Raw genomic sequence first — 19,668 nt, forward strand, 5'->3', positions numbered from 1 at the left:
CTCAGGTTCTGATGCTATTTCAAGAGTTACAGGTTAGAAAATTTCTGACAGCCAAGGAGCAGGAAAGGCATTGGGAAGGCCAAGGCTCCATATGATAATCATTAAGGAACTTCTTTGCAAGTAAATGAAAAGAAAAAAAAAAAAAACTTTTGCACAGAAAGAGAATGAGACCCCCAGGAGATTGACTGGGAGACTGCTAAGAATATTGCAAAATATTTTCTTATGTGTGACTGTTTTTGCTCTCCAGTGTTGTAAAAGATTCAGAAGCTTGAAAATAAACTTGGATTCAGTGATTGTACTTGAGTGGTTTTGTTTTGTTTTATTTAGTTTTTTGTTTTTTTCCCACAATGGTGATTGTAACCTGTAGATTAAAAAATTGATTAAAATTTTTGATGGGAATATCAGGGCTTGGAAAGGAGTGAAGAAAGTTACGCTGTACCAACCAGTGAGGATCATTGCATCAATACACTTTACCCTGCTCTTCTGAACATTTCAGTGAGCTGCCAAGTCTGATTAAAACCCAGAAATTTCCCTTTGCTGAATCCAGGTAATTGCAGCTAACCTGAAGAAATGGAATGTTGCTTCACCCAAGTTTTGTATAAAAGTTGGCTGGTCAGGATTTTCCTCTTCCGCTTAAAAAAAAAAACCCTAAAAAAATGAAAAAGTGTTTTTTTTTTCCCCTGGTTATTGTTCTACCTGTGAAAATTACAGCAACGGCTGGTTTCAGACCTGAGGGTGGGAGAAGTTTATTTCCATTTCTGAAATGACTCCTTGGAACACATTTTACAATGTGGAGCCCAAGACATAGTTTTTACTTGTTTCCTTCCATTATCCAGAAGAATTCAAGGTTCTGGGTGGAGAGAAAGGGACTAACAGAGAGAAGCCTTCACATGGCTTTCAATGTCCCACAGCACCCAGCTCTCGTGGAAAAGTGGCATAACCAGCAAACATGAGCTCTTTCCTGGAGAGAAATGTTTTTCAGCCTCCCAGAGATCATGGTCTCTATCAGCTAAAATGATAATAACTCAGGAAAGACAGATACATTTTACCCATCTCTCCCCATAAATGTTTTGATAGAAAATTTCTTACAGCTGCTGCATTGCTGCTGGTGGGAAAATCGGCAAATTTACTGTGAACACCATCATGCTCTAAAAGCATAAGAGAAAAAGCAGTAAAACCCAAATAAAATTCCTTCTTCTCCTGAACAGATCAACCACTGTGAGGCTCAGCTGATTTCTGAATGTGTGATGGCACTTTCTGTTCTCCCTGTGTTTTAAAGTGTCATATTACGTCTCTTGACCATATCAAATGGATTTTCTGGAATCTGAAATTCTGAAATGGGGTTTCCACATTGGCTCTGACTTTAAAAGGATGGGTAAGTAACAGATATGAAGGCGCATGAACACAGGGTCTTCTCAGGGCTCTTGTTTTTAGAGAAATTCGGATTAAGTGATTGACCCAAATTCTTCTGCATCAAAAATAGTTGGTCTGTCCAAATAATTTCCACTGGTTCTGTATCATCTATAATAGGCACAATTCTTTGGCTGCATTCCAGTACCTGTGGCATCCATTGCCACCTAAATAGAGTTATTACACACTGAGTCTTTGTCCTTCTCCAGTCATCTCAGCTTTTCTAGCATGAGAAAGAGCAGGAATCTTAAAGATATCATTTTGTCCCTTCCTGAAATAAACCCTAGCTATTATCCAGGGAATGTTTTCTGTGGGGATGGCTGAGACTGGAAATAGAAGTGGTTAAAATCACAAGATATGACTCAAAATATTCAATTATAGTATTAATATCAGTTATGACAAGGCATGACATGGAGATTAGGATTGCATTACATTTTTACTAAATCCTATATTGAATATAAAATGTTGAGCAGGATTCAAAAACTGAAGCAATTCAGCTTTTCAGGATGGGAATTGCATTAAATTTAGATTATTTTTGCTGGTCTTAACGTGAGTTTAGGAGCATGTGCACACTTATCACATAAGATTATCTTTCTACACGTTCTTGTCTGTCACATGCAAGGTTTGATAACACAAGTATGAAAAGTATAAGCAGCAGAAACTCCTTAACCTTTGAAGAATAAATTTGCCTGAGTGTGATTTACTTTCACTTGAAGTAGGGCCAGAGCAATGGAAAACTGGGTTGAAGACAGAAAATTATTCCCAGGGTGTGCAAATTGCTACAGGGTTTACAATGCAATGAATAAAGACAGAAATAAAAAGGTGCTTCAGGCTTGGGGGCATGAGCTGATCTCACTGCAGGCTGCAGAAGTAAAAGAAATTCAGTTTTAGGTGTTAATTTTCAAGTTTCTGCCTGCTTAGGTGCAATTGTCTTACCACAATAATTGCCAAAATAATATCTTACCACAACTCATTGTGTTATATTGGTTAACTTTTCTGCTCCCATCCTCAAAAACACCTGCCAGATACCTAAAAATAAGCAACACCTTCCAATTAGTTTTTTTGAAATGAAATATCCCATTTTTTCGTGGGAGCACTAGATTAATTTCTTCTACATTCACATTCGGGTGGCGTTTTCTGTTGGGCTTTTGCCCACTAGTTTTGTCATCATTTTTTCATCTTCAGGCTTTTACACTGATGTTTTTTCTGTCTAGCTTAGTGCCTTACATGCTTCCCCACACACTGTAACTGCTAAGTTTAATGGCAAATTCTCTTCTACTAACAGCATATATTTTATATGAACAAAATTAAACAGTGCATCCCATAATGACTATCAGAGAACACTCCTGGTTCTTCTGTCTTTATCTGACATCAAGGAGAGGTCACTATTATTGTTTTATACCATGAAATAATTTCAATTTTCAGTGAAGCAAGGATAACTGTTCAATATTTTGTATTTTTATTTGAATTATGATTCAAGCTCTGGTGCAATAAACCCTTGGTGCCTCTTCCAAGGGATGTCCCACAGTGATGACACTGAACTTAGAGTAGGACACTGGAGAAGAGAAAACATAAAAAATATTAAAAGTGGCCCAAAGGTCTATAATTGGAATAAATTTATATATATATATAATATATAATATAATATTTTACATATATAAATTATATATTTTTTTTAATTGTTATTGGAATAAAAATTCTACTGGCATCATTTGTTACCTGAACCAATTTGTAGCTGAAATCCTTCCATGTAAGATCCCAGATCTGCTGTGATGCCTGTGGGTGCCTGTAGGAAAAGGGAGATGTCACTGCCTGTCTGTGGTGGGTTGGGAACAAGCCTGGAACATCTTTTAGTGATGATTCTGCTGTTCCCTGCTGGTCAGGGAGAGCTCTGGAACTTGAAACTGAGATCAGCTTTGATAGCAAGAGGCACAATCACGTTTACACCATCACTGTCTGGCTGGAATTGTGCTCTGCTATTATCAAACGAAGATATTAATATGGTACTCTTCAGTTCTGCCATTATACCTAAAGGACAAAGCTTTTCATCAGATCCTGCCCACTGCAAGATTTGTCAGAATGATGGGGAAGATTTTGGTCAGTGGAAGTTGTTTTATGGCACGTGATGAAAATCCTATACCAAAGAGCTTAAAAAAAAAAAAAAAAAAGAATTGTAGTTTCTATGAATATTTCATGATCTTTGGGGTAATGTTGTCTAGCTGCAAATAAAAATACATCGTGTTCATATTTCATGACATAAATTAAATGCCTGGAATGTTTATTTCCACCACATTTTGGTTCAAATGCCATCAACTTTAATACACATTATAATTTAACAGTATGAAAAAATAATGTTAAAATATTATTTGTAATTTTATGGATCAGTGGGATTTTCCTGTCATTTTGGATGTGACTGAACAAAACCACTGTGTCAAAGTGGACAATAAATACCTTTCTTAAAGCCACAGGAACACATACAATATAGCTTTAATTTTTTTAACACAAATGTCTGCAATGGATCTGTGTTTCTTTATTTCCTCTATAACACTCAGTTAACTTTTCAGACCATTTTATCTACATTGTAGCTGGGCCTGTGCAAAGCTGGTCTATGGAAGGTGCCCCTGACCATGGCAGGAGTTGGAATTAAATGATCTTTAAGGTCCTTTCCGACTCATTTTAGGATTCTGTGGCTCAGGACAAACTAAAATCACACCTTTAAGCTAGGAGTGGGATTTATCTCCAGCTGTTTTAGCTAAATCAAGTTTAGGAAATGATGAGAGGGTGAGGTAGTGCCTCTCCTCCCCTTGCTAAGCACAAGCTTTATTTTCATAACTCAGGTTTCCAGCCAGAAAAACCCCATGTTCCAGAGGATTAGGTCTAGAGGAAATTGTAGAAACACCTGGTTTTGGTAATAGAGTTAATTTCTGATGATTTGAAGGGATTTTAGAAACCAGAGAAATACCCACACCTAATCCGCAGAGTGCCTTAACAAGTTAAGGATTTTCTCCATCTCCTGAGTGAACAGATAATGACAGTGAGTAGAACAGAGCTCTGAGTCCAAATCAGCTTGATGGGAAAACAACCACCAGATATTCTGTTTATTCTGTGTTAACTGTGCTTTCTTAGCCACTGAGACCTACAGAGAAAAGGTAAAATTCCATAAGGGAAAATGAAGCATTTTAAAGGAAAATGAGCAATGTCAGGGTGGAAGTGAAAGGGTTTTTCCTTGAAAAGTTCCCTCCCACCCTGCCCAACACTGAAAGCATTGCCAGAGAGGCAAAGTCTAAGTGGGTTTAAGACAAGGTTGGAGAAGCGAATGGAAAATTTGGAAAATGCCAACTGGGAACCTGGGAAGCAGATCACATGCCTGCCCTAAGCTTCCCCTCTTCTCTGGGTGTGAGGTTTGACCATCGTCACTGATGAACAAAGTGCTGATCAGAACGTTCCAAAGTGAACTTCCAGTTGACACTTCTGCCCCCTTTCCTAGCAAAAGAAGTGCAGTTATGTTGCAAAGAGCACACAGTAGACCACACGCTGGGGTGGGGGAACTGAAATTTCATCTGATTACTCTGAAAACAGCCCAAATTTCTTTAGTTCGAATGAAAACCCTTGTGTGGCTTTCCATGGAGGTGAGAGGGAGGACACAAACTGTTCCAGAAAAGAGTGACAAGGGGTTCTTTTACCTCCTGATCTTTTCTCCCCTGTTTCCTGCGATTACAACATGGTTCTGTCCCCAGATTCACTGGTTTCTAGGCTACTTTATTTTTTATGACTTTTTTTTTCTCGAGTAAAGACGTGATTTATCCTACAGATCAGAGATTGGTTCTCTGTGTGTGATATGTGCCACCTGCAGATTTATTTTAATCTAAAGACACATCCCTACTCCACTAGATGGCAGCCAGGACCTTCCCAGACCCCATCCCTCCGACACAGGATTCTCCTTCTGCCGGATTCCCTGGGCGCACACCAGTTAAGATGTTCCATCCAGCGGGTGAATTATCTCACCACCCTTCCAGTGACACCCTCAGCATTGCACACCACTGAACTCCACCCTCCATCCTACAGCCAGGACATTACATCTGTCTTTCCCTTGCTGCTTGTCCATCTTGGACTCGATGATTTAGACAATTTTATTGTCACGAAAGCACGTGGAAATCCCTCTGGAAGGTTGTGCCACCTATTTATGCTGGACATCCCTTGGTGGAGTGAGCCCAAGGAGCCCTTGAGGCCAACCTGCCAAGCTTTGTGCGGGTTGGGAGATTCCCAGGTGTGGATTCAGGCATGGCTGGAGCTCCTACTCATCCCTGAATAAAATCCAGAGTCTCCCGGACCACCCAGCATGCAGCCTGGGAGCTGATTTCAAGGATATTGGTGACTGAGAGCCAAGTGGAAGATGTGTCACTTCCCTTTTCCAGCCACACTGGAGCCCACCCTCGGGGACACGATGACATCCCATGGCAGCAGACAGACAAATCCAGGCATGGTGGGAATCAATTGCACTCCCTGTGGGAATGCTTTGCATTGCTGGTGGAGTGTCTAGGAGGGGACGGTCTGTGGGGCCAACCCCTCGCTCTGGAGAAGCAACAGATGGCCAAGTTGCCAAAGGAAAGGCTGAATCACTTGGGTGCATTAATCAGCGCCTCAGAGCTGGTGTTTGAGGTAAAGCAGCTCCTGCCAGGAGCAGGGCTCTCAGGCTGCATCCCAGCACCCAGCCAACGTGGGTTAGGAGCAAAAGCCTGGAGCAGGCAGCAGGGTTGTGGTTACACAGAGCTCAATTCAAGCTTTAAATCCACCTGAGATGCCAAGGGAAAAAAAAAAAAAAAAAGAATTAACAGCTATGGCCTGGCTTAGTGCCACAGCTGCTTGGCTGCTCAGTTGTAGGAAATTCATTCATGTTGTCCCCTTGATCACTTGGTTGTGAGATTAGTGAACACATTTATGATGCCAGCTCTAAAAATCACAGAGTGCCACCATAGTATTGTGACAAAACCTCAGCAGTTCCCTGCTATCTTGTTTCCTTGGGGATTTTATGTTATTTAAATACATTTCAGTGGATTTTTTTGAGAGAAAACTTTGTAGGTTTATAGTGAGCTCTGTCAGGATCAGTTTTGGTAAAAGCTGGACCTGAAGTGAAGATGGATTTTGGTTTTGGTAGGTGGTTGGATATCTACAGGTTTTATTAAAGAAAAAAAGGGGATTTTTTTTTTTTTTTTTTGTGGATAGGTGGGAAAGAGGGAAGGGAAGGGAAGGGAAGGGAAGGGAAGGGAAGGGAAGGGAAGGGAAGGGAAGGGAAGGGAAGGGAAGGGAAGGGAAGGGAAGGGAAGGGAAGGGAAGGGAAGGGAAGGGAAGGGAAGGGAAGGGAAGGGAAGGGAAGGGAAGGGAAGGGAAGGGAAGGGAAGGGAAGGGAAGGGAAGGGAAGGGAAGGGAAGGGAAGGGAAGGGAAGGGAAGGGAAGGGAAGGGAAGGGAAGGGAAGGGAAGGGAAGGGAAGGGAAGGGAAGGGAAGAGAAGAGAAGAGAAGAGAAGAGAAGAGAAGAGAAGAGAAGAGAAGAGAAGAGAAGAGAAGAGAAGAGAAGAGAAGAGAAGAGAAGAGAAGAGAAGAGAAGAGAAGAGTTTTATGAATGTTGATGGATGTTATGGAATGATGAATGTTAATGGAAATATTTTCCACATACCACTGTCACAATCTCCAGAGGTCTTATATTTTATAAAGGGGATTATAAAATATCATTCCCATTCTGACTGAAAATAGCTTTTGCAATTTTCTCCTGATAAAAAAGGGCTGCAACAATGCAAGTATTGGCAAAAGTAACTTACTATTAATGTCATACCCAGGGCTAGATGGAACATTTGGGAAATATTGACATTTTATTGAAAATGAACATTTTATTTTCACTGATTCTAGAGTCCCTGTAATGTTTCTGAAGGGTTGTTGCATCCTTGGGCAACAGTCCACACCAGCTGTGGGAACCAGATTGACCCATTCCCATAGTCAGTGCTGAACACATGCTTAATTCTATATTATTCCAAAGCACTGGTTGGTTTCATTTTTATTTATGTCAAATTTGCACTAGTATTTTTAATCAGGAAATGCAGAAAACATTAAAAATCAAAATACATTTCTCATCTACTGCAGAAATGTACTCATCTACTGGAGTTCCCTTTTGCTGGCCACCTTTTATTTTTTTCCCTGCTGAAGAGATGTCTGGCAGAAGAACTGTCTCATATATATTTTTTTAATAGGAGGCTAAAACTTTTACCCTTTTTACCACCTAGGAAGGTGCAAAGAGATGAGATTCATCTGACAGTATTTAGTAGTCTAAGAAGTAGGTGCCTAAATACAGTCCAGGCAACCCAGGCTGTCTTTATAGACAGAAGAGAACATTTTGAGGTGTGATTGACTTGATCCATTTTAGAATTTCAGTATAAAAATGAGATGAATGGCACAGCAGACTCCCCTTGCTGGGTCTCCTTGGCTTTCAAAGGAATCCCACCTGGATCAGCTGTAGGTGTTTTGGCAGATGGTCCCTCCCAGCACACATGGCAGGAAATGGTGGCCAACACTACACCAGGTCAAAAATAAAAAAAAAAAAAAAAAAAGGTTTCAAACTGACAGAGGGAAGGGTTAAATGGAATATTAAGAAAAAAATTCTTCCCTGTGAGGGTGGTGAGGTACTGGAATGGGTTGTCCAGAGAAGCTGTGGCTGCTCCTGGATCCCTGGAAATGTCCAAGGCCAGGCCGGACAGGGCTTGGAGCAACCTGGGCTAGTGGGAGATGCCCCTGCCATGGCAGGGGATAGAATGAGCTGATCTATAAGATCCCTTCCCACCCAAACCATTCTACAATTCTCTGAAAGTCACGGTTTTCAAGACCACCCTGGAGTCTCCTCAAAGCTGGTTCCCAGCAGCTGTGACCAGTTCTAGCAGTCAGCTCTTCTGCTGGGCACCCACAGGGCACCTCCTGTATCCACAAGCTCTGCACTGGGATGTGTCAGCATCCCACAGGATGCCTCAGGGCTCACATCCAGGACACTGTCAGAGCCCTGCATGGCCATGCAGCCACTGGGCTCATCCCATCTCTCTGTCCTGGGTCCACTGCAGCTCAAGAGCAACTTGCTGCTCAAGAGCAACTTTTTGGGGCAGTCAATTTTGTCACAGATCAGAAAGTGGGAGCCCAGCTCTCCCCGCTTTCTGCTCTGGGTGTTGGAGAAGCTCTTCTGACCATGTTAAAAGTGAAGTTATGCCCCAGTCTTGGTTACTAGTGCAGTTGCAGGCTTATTTTGAGATTAAATCCACCCATTGTTCTTTCACGTCCTGATTTCTCTCACCTAACTGCACAGACAGTCCTGAAGGGTTTGTTTCAGTACTAATTTCAGCATGTACTTACCTGTTTTCCTGGCACATGGAACTTGCTTTGTTCTTCATGGCATAAACATGGGAACAGGACAAAATACACTGGGGTGACCGGGTTCAAGTGCTGTCTGTCCTCCTTCCTCAGCTTTTAATGTATCTATTTTCTGCATGCTCTTTCAGAACTTCAGTAACAAAAGGAAAGCAGCTTTTAACTACTGGTTATATTTTAATCTCCATCTGTCTCTGCTTTAAAAGCTTTGGAGAAAAAATAGAGTGGCTTTTAATAAAGTAGCAGCTATTGAAACACCAGTAATTTTCTTTCCTCCCAGAGACTCGGTGGAGGACATTTAATTGGATTAATTCACTGTTCACATTTAAAATGTTGGGTTCTTTTTGTTTCTCTCTCTTTTTGGCTTTTTTTTTTCTTCTGCCTTTCCCCCCTCCTCTCCTTTCTGATGCTTGCATTTATCAGCTATTTCACAACAATTCAGATGCTTTTAGAAGGAAGTTGTTACCTCTGTACCCAGCAAGAGAACTGCCAGAATATTGGTACCTCAGCTTCTGATGTGTAATGGACAGGAATATTTGGTGACTCATGTAATGACAGACTGAGACAACAGGAAGTTAAATTCCTCTAATTTTTCTGCTTTTTTGCTTCACAGGGGACTGGTCATGTACTACTCTTCTATGAGTGCTCCAATTGTCTTTCTTTATAGCCACGTATTTGAGCAATGCAATACAAAATAATGAAAGAAAAATGAAGTGTTCCCATTACAGTTCAATGTGTGTGTCAAAAATCCTTCCTTAATGAAAACAAGGTGTTTTTCACAGATTGTTGATTTTGAGAAAAGATTATCAAGTCCATGGTGAAATATTTGATTTATCTGAAAAATTAAAATTCAGATGCAGATGTCAGACCTGAACAATTCAGTTTAATACTGTGACTAATTGTGAACATCTTAGTTTTGCATTTTCCTCAGGGCTCTTCTGAGCAGTTGGAACAGGTATTTGCTTAATACTGGTTTTGCTTATGACACAAACCATATGGGGCTTGGAACAACCTGGGACAGTGAAAGCTGTCCCTGCCCATGGCAGGGGCTGGAATGAGATGATCTTGAAGATCTCTCCCAACCCAAACCATTCCATGATTTTGTGATTCTCTAATTCCACATAGTTTTCCCCTGCATGTCTGTATACCTGAGCACTTATATCTCCAGGAACTGTAACCACCTAAATATCTCAATAAAGAGATTATAACCAGTCTGTGCCAGCGAGTGCCATCAGCAAGAGTAGATACAAGCAACGGCGGAACATATGCTGATAAAAATCCTCATAAAAAACATGAGGCTTCTGAGATTTTGAGTGCTGAGGGCATTTTTTGATGAGAAAAACAAGGCTTTTAGCAGCAAAATTGGGCAAACAGCAAGCAGCTGGTTTCCCACTGGGTAAACGTGCAGAGGAATCAGCAGTAGGGCAGTCCAAGGCCTCCACAGTGGCTGCTCTGTGCTTACCTTGAAAGCCAGAGAATTGCAGGGATTGACACGTCCTGGGAGAAAACACAGTGTGAGAGCCCTTTGCTTGGGGGCTGTGCAGATGGGGAGCCTGGATAAATAACCCAACGGGGCGAGGAGGCACGAGCTGCTGGGCTGTGGGTGCTCAGCTGGAGAGCAGGAATCAGTCCCGCAGCACTGGGGCCAGCGGGATGCTGGCAGGGGAGCCCCGGGCTCAGCTCAGCCCTGGGCAGGCTGTTAGTGCTGGTGAGCAGCTCTCTGCCAATTCTTTGCTTCTCTGCCAAGGTCGGGATTAAATCACGAGATAGAATTTCTTGTTGGGACTCAGATGTTTATCAGCTCTTATCTCTGTCACAGTCTCACAAACCCTGAGTTCTGCAGCCCTTCACTCCAACAAACTAATCATGGAGCCCCATCTTTTTCTCTCCAAGTCCTTTTAAGGATCAACTGTCTAATTAAGAAATGACACCTGAATTATTTTTACTTTTAACCCAATAACCAACCACCCATGGCTACAATGGGGACTTTTTTATCCAATTACACAAAACCCCCCCAAACCCATGGAGAAGGAGGTGGAGAAGAAGGCCCAGCCTCTGCCCTAAAACCTCCATCTTGCTTTATATCTATTCCTATATTCTAAACCCTTAAACTCTGAGTTTCCCACCCTGTGATATCACACACTTCTATTCAAACTCCACCCCCACAATCCCAGTTCTGTCATTCCATTTTGGAAGCTTCTCCACAGCCTCAGGTCAATGCAGTGTTCTCCTGGGGGTCAGTGCCTGTCAGTACAGAAAGTCCAAAATTCTCAGCAACCAGGGTTCCAACACTCTCATTTGCAAGATGTGCTTAAAAACCTGCCTGAGGTAGAAGTCACCAAAACCTCCAGGAAAAAAGTTCCAGTCTGGCCAAATCTGCCTTGCCATTTTCAGCACAGGTGCATCAGGAATTCAGCTCTGAGGTTCAGGATGGATCTTTGAGCCAAGGTATGAAATATAAATGAGATCAAGCCTAAGAAGCAGAGTGGAGCTCAAGCTTTTCCTGGTAAAAGTCAACCAGGGAAGGCAGCTCAGAAACACAGAGTATTTTTCCTTTTGCAGGGATGTAAAGTTTAAAAATTACTATCTCAGACCTTCTGACTCATGTGTTCCCTCTTCCGATTCTCTCAACACTATTTCAGCAAAATTAAACTGCAGTGGCTGAACTTTGGGAATCTGATAATTGTTAAAAATCTATCTTGGATCCTAAATACTGTCCCACGTTGTTGAATTTTCTCTGATCCAAATCAAGGTGTGTGTCAGAGGCTTCCTAGGGAGTCAGCAGGGTACACAGGCACTTCTAGGGACTGGTTATTTTTTCCTAAGCAAAATGTGTAAAACAGTAAGATGAACCACACTGCAGATGTGTTATCACTCAGCAGTGGCTTTTAAATTGTTCTCTGGTTAATTTAGAAGTTTAATTTTTAGGCATCTGACTTTAAAAGTGTCTAAATTGCAGAATTTAAATCCCAATTCAAGAACCACAGCTGAATCCTATCTCTAATGCATGCATGTGTAAGTGATTTTTTGTAACTGAATTGCAGCTGAAAGTGGGATGAATCTTTTCCATTGAATAATTTAGGAGGGGTAAAAAAACCCTCTAACACAACTGAGTCCAACAATTAACCCAGAACTGTCAAGCCCACCCCTAAACCCCATCCCCACATGCCACATCTGTGTCTTCTAAACAACTCCAGGGCTGGGGACTCACCACTTCCCTGTCCAGCCTGCTCCACTGCTTGACACCCCTTTCTTGGAAGAAGTTTTCCCTAATATCCAATCTAAACCTCCCCTGGTGGAACTGGAGGCCATGTCCTCAAGTTCCTCAGGACTTTGGAAAAGAAACTGCCTCCCTCTGGTTACAACCTGCTCTCAGGTGGTTGTAGAGAGCACTAAAGTCTGGCCTCATCCTTCTTTGGTCCAAGATAAACACCCCTAGCTCTATCACTTGGTTCCCATAAGATTTGTGCTCCAGACCCTTCACCCTTTCCGTATCCCACTGCTTTCTAAAGAAACAAGACATGCAGGGTACCAAGAGTGAGAGGGGAAGTTAAGGGAGTAGCAGAATGAAGAACAGAGGTGCTCTGTGAGACATTGCAGGCACAGAAGCTGAAAAAGAGATGGCAAATGGAGCTGCCCATCAAAGAAAACCAGAAGAGACAGACCTACACATTAGTCAGAAAATCAGGGCAGTTTCTCTGCAGCAGATGAAACTTGCTAGAAGCATCAAATCCTGCTCCATTGTCTCTCTTGTTGGCTGTGCTGCTTACTTCAGTCTCCTCTGCAGCAGACTCAGGAGACAGCTCTGGACATGTTCAACAGGTGAAATGTTTAATTTACTCCCCTGATGTCTCAGATCTTTGTGGCTGTGAAGAGGAGAAACCTTTTGCTGCATGCTCTGAATTCTGCCAGAGAGCAAACTGAAAATATCAAGCAGATCTGCAACATGGTCCTTAGAATTGATTTTTCCAATCTGCTTTTCTCTACAGCTCTGCTTGCTCAGGGTTCATGAAATAAAGCTTTACATGATCAAAAAGCAATCAAACAAAGAAAACCTTACAATCTGTTTTGTGACTTCTCCAGGATTTCAGCTGTCTCGTTTCTGCTATTCTCTAAAATAAAATTGCCTTAGAACAAGCTTTTCCATACAGTCTTTCCTTGTATGCTTCACGTATGAGCTGTATCAATTTTCCATATGAGAATTGGGTTTGCACACGAGGTTTTGGTGGTGAGGGCTACAGAGGTGACTTCTGTGAGAAGCTGTGAAGCTTCCCCCATGCCCAGTGTGGCTCCAACGTGGACCTGCCACTGTCCAAGGCCAAGCCCATCAGTGACAGTCAGTGGGAGTGACTCTGGCACCACAGAGTTAAAAACGGGCGGAAAACCACCTGCAACTTCATCCAGAGAAAGGAGTGAGGATATGTGAGAGGAGCAGCTCTGCAGACCAAGGGCAGTGAAGAATAGCCAACTAGAATGGGCCCCACAAAAACTGATCTCAGCACTCACCCAGTGACACTGTTGTTACCATGGAAACAGGGTTTCAGTGTTATAGATGAGAAAAAGTTCATTTTATTTTAAAAGTTCATTTTATTTTTAATGTCTGTCTGGAGGTTAGAATCCATAGGCAAGGCTTGGTTCTGGTCTCTCTCTGTAGTGTCTCCTCAAGAGAATGGAAATGAAACCACAGAGACTTCAAGCATTTCAGAGTCGCAGGATAAACAAAGCCTGAAAGAACTGGAACAGCAAAAGTTGAAGAATCAGCATCTTCTTTTATGAAATATTTCTTTTAAAGTTAAAACACAGGGAAAGGGAACCAAACATAATCCTAAGAACTGGTGGCAGTACTCAGATGATGAAGGAAACCTGTTTAGTTAGGTATGCAAATTGTGGGGGAATTAATCAAAATTCATGGCCCCACAGAGCACCTCTGTAGTGTTTAGTCCTCTTAGCTGCTAAAGGTCTGAAAGCAGAAGAGAGTCTTTGTGTATATTTATTGCTTAGGTGGAGGGAAAGATTTTTCTAAGGTGCATAACAGATGATGCATAAATCTGAGTGCATGGCAATTAAACCTACATGGCTAATTGCTGGAGCAAGCTTTAAATCCCCAATTTATACATCACTGTAACTTTTAGACATTGCTTCAGGGGAGGCTGTGGAAAATGGTGGCAGGAATATGTTCAGGAAGCCTTCAGAGACATAAAAGAATTCTCAGTGAGTGACTGAAATAAATTAGTGCAGACAAAACAAGTAAACAGGTGAAGTTCTCTTACCTTCTTTCAGCTAGCCTGAAGTTGGGAATCAGATCTCAACTGGCTGTGCAAAACATCTCTATTGTCACTACAATGAAATCCAGTGAGATGGAATCCAGAACTTCCCACCTCTTCTTCATTCAACCTCTGTTGGCCACATCTTAGAGGGAGATTCAACTGACATTTGAAAGAGTCTGTGTGTCTCCCCTGACCACCTACAAATTTAGCTTCAAAAACTGACTAGAATAGAATATAATAGAAGAATAGAATAGAATAGAATAGAATAGAATAGAATAGAATAGAATAGAATAGAATTGAATTTCTCCACTGGAAGGGACCTGCAATGATGATCTAGTCCAAGCACCTGACAAATTTACTTTAAAAGACACTTTGCTTTTAGATTAAATTAATTCATTTTCATCTGTCTGCCAAAACAATGGGTTTTTCAAAAGATGGTTGTTCATCCCCACGAGCAGTTTGTAGTGCAGGACTGTGGCACATACAGAGAACTCAATTCCTTCTGGGTACCAGAGGATGTGAATGCAGAGATGAAGAGTTGACCCCAGGTTTATTGCTTTCACCTTTAGATGACTGACATTTTCCTTCTGAGCTTTCACAGATTTTAAGTTTCTATTTCTCTCAATAAAGAAACCCTCACTCTATGTCTGGAGTGAGAGTGCTTAAGAAGCCAGGAAATTCTGCAAAGGACAACCAGAGGAAGATACATCCATAATTTATCTTCCCCTGGGTGAGGGTATGAACCAGATTAATTACTTTTCATGAGCAACTGCTGGCAGATTGACCCCAGCTATTATTATAACCATTAAGTATCGAGGAGGAAGATAATCAATCAGTCAGTCTCTTACACTTTTAATCTTGGCAGCAGAGACAATCAGGGAGCAGCAGATCTATTCATCTGCTGGCTTGTCTGACTGTTTTCCTACGTGTTCATCTCTTCCAGGCAGCAATATCTGTCCATCATCTGACAGTCACTGCTCTGCAGGACTTGTCAGCTGGTAGCAAACACAGAGCTGCTCAAACCACTCGAACATCAGCATTTTTCTTTCCCTGGTGGAACAGCCCAGGATGATTTCCTCCCTGCAGAGGGAAATATGGATGAAAATGAAAGCAATTCTCATTCAGAAGAGCTGAGTCAGGGACTGCTGAACCAAGGAAGCACAACAGAAACCCAGCATGGGAGAGGTGTTCTTTAGAATATGTAAGATTTTCTATATTAAGGATGGATGCTTGATTTTTATGGTGGTCAGGACTTAACTGCAGATGCAGTCACTAAAAATACCATGGCAAACAGCTGTTGCTGTTAATATACAGCATAAACCATCTCTCCACACATTAATCAAGTGGATGGAGTTCTGCTCAGAAAGGACTCTTCCTGCCACCTTTCTTCTGCCACTCCAGTCCTAATGCCTTCCAGAATTTCTTTTGTGGAAAACACAGGAGAGAAAAGCTCAGCAACTGTTCCCAGCCTGGAATGCCAGAAAAGCTCTTTCCCCTGCCATTAATTCATCAGAGAAAGGAGCCATTTCCATGCCTGTTTATCCACAGCACATGCTGCTCCAGGAAATCAAGCATTTCCCTGTCAAGCATCTTCCAAGTAGCCTAAAAAGAGCCAATTTATTGTTATTAAATGATTGAAGAGGCTGACGGAGGAGCAACAACACGCGTTTGCGAGATCATATAAACATGAAATTTGAAGCTGTAACGAATCTCCAAAATGATCATTGTGCATTTTGAGTCATGTATCACTAACTAGGAGCTCAGCTGGCTGGTTGGAAGCTCTCTGTGCAGCCTGGGACCTGATTTCCTTCAATTTCCTCTCAATGAAAGCCGTGTCCTGACAGACACGCTCTCTAGATTTTCCTTGCAGCCAAGCACAAAACCAAAAGATCATTGGAAAGCAGCTGGGAAGCCCTCCAGAGGATGCCTATATTCCTTCTCCAAGGGAGGCCCTGCTTGCCTAAAGAATTATTTTATATATTTCTGCAGTCTGCCCCTGCTGAAATCTTAAAGCAAAAAAGGAAAATAAAAACATTTGTCTTATGTTTTTTTTGTTAATTGACCACATAAATGACAGATAATATAGCTGACAAACCCCAAAACTTTCACAACTGTGTTTTTTTCTTTTTTTCTCTTGGTTTTGCTGCCAAATGCAAACCACAAGATCTTATGCTTCCCCAAGCTTTAGAGAAGGATTCAGGTTGATATGTTAATTGACCATAATTAATTTTATCATGAGAGGTCTCAACTTAAGCCACTTAAATAAGCAACATATTAAAAGTGTTTTTGCCTGAGGTGCTACTTATAAAACATGAAATTCACCTCACCTAATTATAAATATTTAAAAGTTACATCTCTGAGTCTATGCAAGTCTTCAATTTTTTAGAGCCACTGGGGAAAAATAGGCACCCAAGAAGGTAATTTTTAGCTTAAATGATGACTAGTTCAGGCTTTGAAAGGCAACCAGCCTACCCTGCAGAAATAAATCTCACTTAAGACTAGAAACAGAAATATAGACATGAAACAAATTAAATTTCATGAGAATTTTCAACCAACCAAGACAAAATCGAAAGGGGATTTACCCAAAACGGTGCCACAGCTCAATGTCAGAGTCAAGAATCAAACCCAGTTCTCCAGAGAGTCCTCTTGTTGTGACACAGAGCAACAAGGAATTGTGGATCCCTGGCACTATGATTGGCTGTTACTCCAGAGTAAAAAATTAAGGCAGGAGGAAGTGAGATGAGAATTAAAAGCTGGTGCTAGATTTTAGAAGCAGTTACAAAAACCAGAAAGTGTAAACTGGAAAATGGCTGGGGCAGTAGGGTAAATGATTTTTGGGAATATTATATGTCTCAAATATTTGAGATAAATATTTATCTAATATAATGCTTTGGGGACTGAAGCCCCTCTGCTCTGGAGCCAGGCTGGGAGAGCTGGGAATGTTCACCTGGAGAAGAGAAGGCTCCAGGGAGAGCTCAGACCCCCTTCCAGGGCTTAAAGGGGCTCCAGGAGAGCTGGAGAGGACAAGGGATGGAGGGACAGGACACGGGGAGTGACTTTCCTCTGCCAGAGGGCAGGGATGGATGGGATATTAGGAAGGAATTATTGGCTGGGGGGTGGGGAGGGGTTGGCACAGGGTGCCCAGAGAAGTTGCGATTGCCTCTGGGTCCCTGGAAGTGTCCAAGGCCATGCTGGACAGGGCTTGGAGCAGCCTGGGATAGTGGGAGGTGTCTCTGCCCATGGCAGGGGGTGGATTGGGATGATTTTTGAGTCCCTTCCATCCCAAACCATTCTGTGATTCTGTGACTTTTTTACCTCTTACATAACCTTCCTTCCTTCCTTCACTGCTCATTAGAGAAGAGAAATCTTGTAGCCCTCCCTGTAAGAAGCTCTCAGAATAATGTACTCTCTGGAATTTATGGTCTGGAATACACAAAGCAAGAGCTTCAGTGCTCACATCCTGTCCCTCTTGTAGATAATAGCAGCCATTATCTCAAAACCAGAGTGACCTTTTCTCCATGCTCTGCTGGAGAAGGAAATTGTTCAACCCCAAAGAGGCAAATGGTCTGCAAATATTTTCCGATGTGAAAGCAGACAGGCTGCATTTCTGATCTCTCTCTCCAAACAGCCTCTTGTTTATGCACAGCGGACACCGTGGCCAGACCCCACTCCTGATTCTGTTGTGATAACACAGGTGCCAAGTGGTCCTGGAGATGCCCATATCTGAGTCATCCACACTGTGACTCACTGGTGGCCCAAGGGACCAAAAACTCTAAGAAACCAAGCCCAGCCTGCTGAGGGAGGTGCCGGGAGGTCCATCCTGGTGTTCCATCCTCCTCCTGGTGCCTGGGACAGCCCTCCCGACTCCACAGCATCGATCAGACCTTCACTGGCCATCAGGAGCACCCAGATACTTTGCACATATGTAGATATCTGTGTTTAGACAAATAAATGTGTGTATTTTAAACTACAGAACGAGGTTCAAGCCTTGCCACTGGATGTATGGGTAGTGATATCTTTCATCTGCACTATTTTCTCTCTCCTTCCTTCCTTCCTTCCTTCCTTCCTTCCTTCCTTCCTTCCTTCCTTCCTTCCTTCCTTCCTTCCTTCCTTCCTTCCTTCCTTCCTTCCTTCCTTCCTTCCTTCCTTCCTTCCTTCCTTCCTTCCTTCCTTCCTTCCTTCCTTCCTTCCCCTTACATAAATATTCATTATATTTTTATTATTTTTATATTTTTACAGAAAGGAGCCATAACATCCAAATACTTCCTTTCCACTACAACTTTTTTTTTCTTTTTTTTCTTTTTTTTTTTTCTTAATAAACCTGCCTTTTAACTAATTTTGTTTCACTCTAATTCACCCAAGGGAGCTATTAGCAAGACCCTCAGACATTCTCCCTCAGAGGTGGGTCATGAAAGGGTTCTCCAGCCCTTGGTGCATCTCTGTGGTATCCTTTGGACTTTCTCCAACAACTCCACGTGCTTCTGATGCTGGGGACCCCAGACCTAGCAGTGAGACCTCACAAGAGCAGAGCAGAGAGGGACAATCACCTCCCTCGACCTGCTGGTCTCGTGTCTTTTTCTCCCTGCCCCTGATTTAGGATTTTGGTACCCTAAAGTCTGTAATTCAGCTGGTCTGACTGGATCCACGCAGGGCAAGTTGGTTTGTTCAGATCTATAAAGTTAATCATACTACTTTGTTAGGTGTAGACTGGCCTTAATTTTTGAGGACTGAACCCTCCCACACAGAATAAATTTAATAGTGTAAATGAATGGGGTTTTTTAGTCCAAATAGTCCTGCTCAGCCACTTTTATTTCCATTGAGGGCTCGAGCCTTGTTGGAGGTATTGCTCTTCTCTTTCAAGCTTCAGTAACCAGAATGAGAAGTCCTTTGTATGCTGTGTTAGAAAATAAAGAAAAAGAAGGGGGAGAAAAAGAAAGGACTAATTCCATTTTATTGCATGTGAAAAATGTTTTAGGAAAATAATTATCTTTTCCAGTTGAAATAGGAAAGGAGCCATGAATACATCAAATAGGACAGTCAAGTTACATTTCACATTACAAATTGCCTAGCCAGGAACAAAAAAATTAAAAATAATTGTCTTTGATACCACAAATCAGAATTTGAACTGGACAATACGTGCATGACTGAATTCTGAGACATTAAATTGTAACTGAAAAGCACCTGGCTGTCAAAACTTCCAGAATTTAAACCTTCAGAGAAAGCATAGTCCAGCAGGTAAGATATTACATTAGGGTTCAGGAAACAGGTTCAGCCCTGCCATTTGCCACACACTTCTTGTGTGAGAGTTAATAAATCATTCTGTGTCACATGTGGGGTGGTGGATAATGTGCCACAGTGCTACTTGTGACAGTGCCCTAAGGTGCCAGGTTGCTGAGCACGATGCCTCTGGATTGCACCTGTTTTAGCTCTCCTCCTCCTGCAATTCCAGCTAAAACAGCCAGTCCTGCCTCTAGGAAAATGTTGGCTGGGCAAAAAGTGACTCTAAAGAAGGTTTGTCCCTTGAATTGTACTACTCTGCAGGATTTCAGTGTTTTATGCTGAACTGTAAGGACCTGCCTTCTCTTTGTGGG

At 42.1% G+C, this 19,668-nt stretch overlaps 1 long non-coding RNA gene across 1 annotated transcript; it reads left to right on the forward strand.

The window, feature by feature from the left end:
* The first annotated feature begins 10,829 nt into the window (after positions 1-10,829).
* Positions 10,830-15,297, forward strand: LOC137485404 (uncharacterized). The gene is made up of 2 exons (XR_011005307.1): positions 10,830-11,258; positions 15,021-15,297. It is a non-coding gene; the product is annotated as an uncharacterized lncRNA (long non-coding RNA).
* The last annotated feature ends 4,371 nt before the right edge of the window (positions 15,298-19,668 follow it).

The sequence above is a fragment of the Anomalospiza imberbis genome, chromosome 1 (genome assembly GCF_031753505.1).
Source record: "Anomalospiza imberbis isolate Cuckoo-Finch-1a 21T00152 chromosome 1, ASM3175350v1, whole genome shotgun sequence".
Lineage (NCBI taxonomy): Eukaryota > Metazoa > Chordata > Aves > Passeriformes > Viduidae > Anomalospiza > Anomalospiza imberbis.